This window comes from Delphinapterus leucas, chromosome 5 (genome assembly GCF_059928025.1).
Source record: "Delphinapterus leucas isolate spDelLeu-1000000601 "Yukka" chromosome 5, BTC_Dleu_Yukka2, whole genome shotgun sequence".
In the NCBI taxonomy this organism is placed as follows: domain Eukaryota; kingdom Metazoa; phylum Chordata; class Mammalia; order Artiodactyla; family Monodontidae; genus Delphinapterus; species Delphinapterus leucas.
This window is the reverse complement of record NC_143133.1, coordinates 135181251-135189295: the sequence shown is the minus strand read 5'-3', so window position 1 is coordinate 135189295 and position 8045 is coordinate 135181251.

Genomic DNA, 8045 nt, shown 5'->3' with positions numbered 1-8045 from the left:
AGAGACCAAACTTATGGCTACTAAAGGGGAAAGGGGGAGATATAAATTAGGAGTTTGGGATTAGCAGATGCACACTACTGTATATAAAATAGATAAACAACGAGGACCCACTGTATAGCACAGGAAAACTATATTCAATGTCTTGTTATAAACCATAATGGAAAAGAATATGAAAATGAATATATATACAAGTATAACTGAATGGCTTTGCTGTACAGTAGAAATTAACACAACATTGTAAATCAACTAAACTTCAATAAAATAAATTTTTAGAAAAAGAAAAAAGAACTGATGCTTCTTGGGATTGGGATGTATCAGTGAGGATGTAGAAAAATGAACAGGTACTGAAGATATTTTTGAACAGAGCTGAAATGTCTTGCTAATAACTTGGATACAGGGGGTTAAGAAATGGAAGGAATCAAGGATGAGCCCCAGGTTTTGAGTCTGAGCACCTGGGGAAATGCTGTTTCCTGGAGGGATATGGTGAGTGTTAGTCATCAAGAATTTTATTTTCCATATTAAATGGGAAGTGCATATTATACATCCAGTTAGAATGTCAAGTAGGCAGCAAACATGTGAGTTTGAAGATCAGTGGAGTTATCAGGATGGAGGTAACCTGTGAAGCCATGAGGTAGCTAAGATCACAGATTGGAAAGTGCGGGGAGAAGAGTGAGAATGAGCCTGGGGTGCCCCAAACCTTCTCAGAACCAGCCAAGAAGACCAAGCTGTGCTCATCAGTGTTGTAAGAGGTCAGCTCTTTCAACGTTCAGATCCATCCCAACCTCAACTAGGAAAAATTAAACACATCTTCCTCTGAACCAAACCTGGTCACCCTGAGTAATGTCCTCCATGACAAATCACATTCAGTATCTTCCCTACTCTGGTCAATTTGGCCTTTCACATAACAACTGAATATATGTTGTTCCTCTCTCTCTCTACATGTGTGTGTGCAGAGGGGGAATTTCTGTCTCTCCATCTCTCTTTCTCTACCTCTGCTTTGGTCCCCACCCTCCTAAGGCATCACATGGGTCAATCTTCTAAGTGGTGACTGTCTCTGGTCTTCCCCTTCAATCCCTGTCACATCTGCTGTCATAATGGTGTTTGAAATGTAAATTAGCCTTTAGCCTTCCTTTCTCAAAAGATTTTCATGAGCCCATTGCCTTTAGAATTTGAAAGTTCAAACTCTCTTGCTTAGCTTTATGATCTTCTATAACTTGAAGAACGACCCTCTTTTCCCAAAGCATCTTATTGCATACATTTAGATCAATAAAGCTCAAACTTATATGTCCTTTTCCATGCTCCTTTCCTCTTCTAGAGCTTCACCGTTAGCATGGTAGTTACTAGCCTCACGTTGCTATATAAATTACATTAATTAGAGTTAAAATTTTAGTTTTTCAGTCACACTGGCCACAATTAAAATGCTTATTAGCCTCATGTGTAAATGTAGAACATTTTCATCATCACAGACACTGTTCTATGGGATAGTAACGATCTAGTGCAAATTTTGGGCATTTTCCACTAAATAATTTTCTACAAAATGAAGGTATTGATAAAGTGTCACTGGAAACAATACTTTAAGGATTTCCCCCTCTCAGTCTCAGAAAGACTAAATCAGATGCCTCTCCTCAGTGTTACTATAACACAGGCATACATCTTTTTTACAGCATTTAAATTACCAGCTGAAATAACTTACTAAATAGCTAACTTAAATTAACTTACTAACTTACAAGTTATAACTGCTTTAATTTATTTTCTGTGTTTACTTCATAAAAATAAACTATGATATATGTGTAGACACTGAGGTGATTTCATTAATCACATTAAACACAAGGTCCATATCTCTTCCCATCATTAGAAAAATGGAAAGGCATTGCTATGATTGACATAGACTAACCATAATCTGTCCTCTGGGATGAGCCACATTACTCTGCAAACAAAATCAGAGTTCTGAAGCAAGGAAGAAGAGAATGATCTTATGCAGATAACCAAGAGGCTTGCCATAATCATAAAAATCCAGAAGAAAGCCGTGGTAGTTACTAAAACTGATATGCAATTATAGATATAGGTACTTTAAGAAATGATTGTGGTTATTGAAATGAAAAAAGAAACAAAATATTCTATTTTTTCTCTTGTATCATTGAAGTACTTCTTAGCCTTTCTTCAATGTACTTCATGACTTCATAATAAAATTTTACCACTATAAAATGTCACTCTTTGTATCTGGTAATAGTTATTTCCTTGCACTCGCTTTTATCTGATATTACTAAAGCTACTCCAGTTGTTTTCTTACTAGGGTACATGTTATATCTATTTTCCATCCTTTTATTTTTAATCTGAGTGTCTTTATATGTAATGTTTTCCAGCTTTATTGTGGTATGATTGACAAAGGAAAATTGTATATATTTAACATGTACAAGGTGATGTTTTGGTACACATATTAAATGTGAGGTGATCATCACAATGAAGTTAATTAGCATATTCATCACCTCACATAGTTACCTTTGTTTGTGTTTCTGTTGAGAACACATTACGTCTACTCTCTTATTAAACTTCAAGTATACAATAAATTGCTGTTGACTATAGCCATCATCTGTACACTAGATCAACAGAACAATTTGCCTTATAACTGAAAGTTTGTACTCTTTGGCCAATATCTTCCCATTTCTCCCATGGTTCAGCTCCTGATAACACCATTCTACCCTTCTCATTATTATAAGTTCAATTCTTTTAGATTCCAAATACAACTAAAACCATGCAGTACTTCTGTTTCTGGCTTATTTCACCTAGCACAATTTCTTCCAGGTTCATCTCTGTTGTGGTAAGTGGCAAAATTCCCTTCTTTTGTATGGCTGAATAGTATTCCATTCTACACATACACCACATTTTCTTTATTCATTTGTGATAACTATTTAGGTTGTTTCCATAGATTGGATATTGTAAATAATGCTGCAATAAACATGGGAGTGCAGATATCCCTTTGAGATCCAGATTTCATTTCTTTCGTTTCATTTCAGATGTGAGATTGTTGGACCTCATAATTGTTTCATTGTTAACTATTTGAGGAACCTCCATACTGTTTTCCATAATGGCTGCACCAACTTACCAATTAACATCAACCAGGTAAGCATTCCATTTTTTCCATATCCTTGGTACAGTTTGACTTTAGGCTAAAAGCCATCATAACAGGTATGAGGTGGTATCTCATTATGGTTTTGATTTGCATTTCCCTGATGATTAGTGATGCTGAGCACCTTTTCATGTACCTGTTGGTCATTTGCATGTCTTCTTTGGAAAAATGTACACTTGCGGTCTTTACCATGTTTTAATGAAGTTATTATGCATCGTGCTATTGAGTTGTATGAGTTTATGTATTTTGGATAGTAGTCCCTAACCAGATATATAATTTGCAAATTGCCTCACATTCTGTAGATTGTCTTTGCATTTGGTTGATGGTTTCTTTTGCAGAAACCTTTTGCTTTGATGTAGTCCCACTTGTTTATTTTTGTTTTTGTTGCTTTTGCTTGTGCTGTCAAATCAAAAAAAAAAAAAAAAAAGAAATCACCCAGACCAATGTCAAGGAGTTTTTTTCTTATGTTTTCTTCTAGGATTTTTATGGTTTCAGGTTTTATATTCAAGTCCTTGATAAATTTTGAGTTGATTTTTGTGTATGGTGTAAGATAGTAGTACAGTTTTACTCTTTTGGATGTGGCTGTCCAGTTTTCCCAACACTATTTACTGAAGAGTATGTCCTTTCCCCATTATATATTCTTGACTCCTTCATTGTAAATTAACTGACCATATATATGTATGTGTCCTTTTCTGGGCTGTCTATTCTGTTCCATTGACCTATGTGTCTGTTTTTATGCCAGTACCATACTGTTTTTGATTACCATTGCTTTGCAATATAAATTGAAATCAGAGATCACGTTGCCTCCAGCTTTCTGCTTTTTGCTCAGAATTACTTTAGCTTTTCAGATCTTTTGTGGTTCTATATGAATTTTAGGATTGTTGTTCTATTTCTGTGAAAACTGTCACTGGAATTTTCATAGGGATTGCATTGAATTTGTAGATTACTTTCAGTAGTATAAACTTCTTTTTTTTTTTGTGGTACGCGGGCCTCTCACTGTTGTGGCCTCTCCCGTTGCGGAGCACAGGCTGCGGACGCACAGGCTCAGTGGCCATGGCTCACGGGCCCAGCCACTCCACGGCATGTGGGATCTTCCAGGACCGGGGCACGAACCCGTGTCCCCTGCATCGGCAGGCAGACTCTCAACCACTGCGCCACCAGGGAAGCCCTAGTATAAACATTTTAATAATACGAGTTCTTCCAATTCATAAACATGGTCTATCTTTCCATTTATTTTTGTCTCCAATCTCTTTCATCAGTATTTTATAGTTGTCCATGTACAGATCTTTTACCTCCTTGGTTAGATGTATTCCTAGATATTTTATTATTTTTGAAGCAATTCCCTTTACTTTTGATTTCCAGCAACTTGACTTTGATGTACATGAGTGCCCTTTCTTCTTCAATCCTGTTCAGGAGATATTGAGCATATTTTTCATTAAATTTGGAGACATTTTGGAAATCATATCTTCACATAATTTTTGTTTCTCAACTTCCCTCTCATCTCCTTCTGGGACTCCAGTTACTTAATTGTGGACCACTACTTGGCATTGTTCCACAAGTTACTGAAGCTTTTCTTTTTTTTTCACTCAGTGTTGCAATTTCAATAGCGTCTATTGATCAGTCTTCAAGTTACCTGATCTTTTCTTCAATGTCCAAACTTCTGTTAAGCCTACCTAGTAATTTTTGAACTCATACATTGCTTGTAGTTTTAAAATTTGCATTTCGTTCTTTGTTATTGTGTCTATATCTCTAATGGCATCCCCCAATTCTTTGTCCATTATGTACATCTTTTCCTTTATTCCTTTCAACAATTATTGAAATTGTTATAATAGCTATTTCAACATCTTTGTCATCTCTGTGTTTGTTTCTATCAACTGTATTTTTCTTTTAGTTATAGATCATATTTTCTTGCTTCTTTGTATGTCTGTTATTTTTCATCATATGATTGACTTGTGGATGCTACTTTGTTGAGAGTCTGTTTCTCCTATTAGAGAATGTTGAGTTTTATTCTAGCAGTTAATGTATTTACTGATAACTTTTTAATGGTTTATATGAAAACTGAAAAAATTGAACACGTATTATTTAATCATATAGAGAAATCAGGATTGAAGGATAATTCTGTTGAAGAGCTCAACAAAATGTGTGCTTGATTTTCATTTTTACTAAAATGGTTGTCTATGATGTGATATAAATTGCCTTTTATCTATTGAAAGTAAGGCGTTTATTTTGTTTTTTAGTAAAATCATACAGGAAAGGGCTATCTACATTAGATAATTAACTGTAACGTGATTTAACTAGTGAGAAATATACACAAACTATTTATAACTTTTTTGTCAAAATAAAATTGTCTTATAGATAACTTTAAAACAAGGAAGCTTTTGTTTTAAGCTTTGTAAGGTCAAGTCTAAAGTAACTCTTACCCTAAGACTGAAGTAGCCTACTCACAAAATACGGTCTTTCTGGAGTCTCACTTGAATATTTGAAATGTTCCCCAAGATCTCTCCATTCTGGCTCCCCAGCACGGTTTGTCTTATGAACACTTTATTCAGCTCAGAGCCCTCTGAACAGTTCTTGTGGGCTTTATATTTTTGTTTTCTTCCTTCCAGGCCTCATGAAGTCTCACTCTCCATATATACAGCTTAGTATTTGGTCAAAGACTCAAGGAAACACCTTTGCAGACTCCCAAGTTTTTTCCTGCAGAGCTAGCTCAACTTTAGTACCTTGTCCCATAAACCCAGACACCTCAGCAACGCTGACATCTGATCTCTGCTTCCTCTTCCCAGAAAGTCTGCTGCTCTCTGTTCCAGCTCCGCTTCCGTGCGTCAACCTTTGAAAAGTGCTCCAGGCAAAAAGCTGGGGTGACAGCGGAGCACATACCTCTTATATTTTCCTTCTCTGAAGGATCATATCCTTACACCGTCAGTTTCTAATGCTTAAAAGGAGGTGCTTCATAAACGTTATCAAGTTTTACAGTCGCTGACTGCGGAAGGGTAACTATAATACGTTCCTTGGTGATAGCTAGCGCAACACACTTTTCCAAAGCACTTATAAGTCATACAATCCCTGCGTCTCACATTTAGCAGTTTGCCCCAGACCTGTCACCCCACTTGAGTGAAAAAGATTCTGCTTTCCGCTGTAATCTTCTTTCAGCTCTAATCCGCATGGCCCCTCCCTCCCCAAAGTGCACTCTTTTGCCTCATTTACACTCTGCTACCTCTCCTGGCCCACAGAGTAAGGGTTCTGCTCAGCACTCTGCCTTGGCATGCCCAGCAAACAGTGGGCATGATGACGAACCCTAACTTATAATTATTCCAAAGGAAAACAGTTTGCCACTGAGATAATGGGGGGATAATGCCTTTCTGGAACTTACATAATGTATTACTCCTTGATCTTACCTGCAATTCTACTTAGCCTGCCTTTGGTTACATGTTTATTTGTGACTGTAATGTAGTTGCCCTGCAGGATTGACAGGGAGAAGGAAAGGGAAAAATTGGAAAAGGGAAAGGAGCTGATAATTATAAAAGAGTCCTAAGACCAGTTATTCTGTTGCCTTCATATTTCTTTTTTAACACCCAATGGTGCAACCTATATTTCTTCTGCTTTTCTACCTATAATTCATGTTCCAGTGTCCAGTGGGTGACTGGATGGGTGAAAGTGGCTTCGATTTATTTCTTCCCTGCTTGCTGTATCACTATATATTTTTTTAGCTACTTGTTGAAGTGTTCAGTTACACCTTCAAAACGTGCAACAGAAATTCTGACTGGATGGAAATAGCTGGAAGGATATTAGAAAATATGATCAAAGTAAATTCTTTTAAGTAAAGGATTATTTTCAGTTGTAGGGGCTAGGAATTTAAACCATGAAGATCTGAGATCTAACACATTAAGTTACTGGTAGTCTCATATTTCAAAGTGTCAATTAAATAATAATGCATAACCATTCTGGTCAACAAGTATATCTATGTTCGTTATTTATTACATATTCATCATATGATATATAAGAAATCCTCAGTTACTGCATTTTCTTTTACTCTATTTTCTTTACATTGTAAACAACTTAGCTCTTCATTTCGTTCTATCCCTCATTCTTTGTGCCAACCAATCACACTCACCTATTTAATTCTTGGAATACACATCACAGTATGCATCTTGCTTTTCTCTCTGCTTAGAAATCTTTTCCCATATTTCCCATAGTAGTTTCCTAGTCATCTTCCAAATGTCAATTTGTAGAATTATTTCCTGATTTCCCAACCAAGAATAAGGTCTATTTTTAGTTGTTATACACTCTCATAGGATCCTATCCTGAGTTTCCTGTACTTCTTCACTGTTCATCCTTTTAAATATATTGAAAACTCTTTAAAGGCAAAAACTGTATTTATCTCATTTGCTTCCATAGAACCCAGGATCTACCACATTGTCTTTCATGTAGCAGGCTGTCAATAAATTGGTGAATAAATGAATGGGTTTTAGGATTCCTTTGAAATAGTAATTCCATAATTTCTTAAAAGAGTCACTCTTTTATGAGCGACTGTATACACACACACAAAGGAAACCCTTTTCTATGGGCTGTAAGATGCCCTGTGTGGAACCAGAAGGTATAGACCTGCTCATCTGTGATTGGCCCACGATAATATTTAAGACATGGAAAGGGCATCGGAATGTAACCAAGCAACTCACTAAAATGTGAGAAATTTATTTAATCACCCATATCCTTGTTCATAAAATGCTAGAAACAAATTAGGCTTTTCCCCTATGCATTCGTTTAATCTATTGTTTGGATTGATCAGAAAATTCAGCAAGAGTTGTTAAGCCCAGCGCAAGAACATATTTAACTAGAACCAAACCAGAGATAGTGGCCTCCAAGGTGATAGATTTTCAATTTAATATAATGAACATTTATTCTCTGATGCTAATTCGGG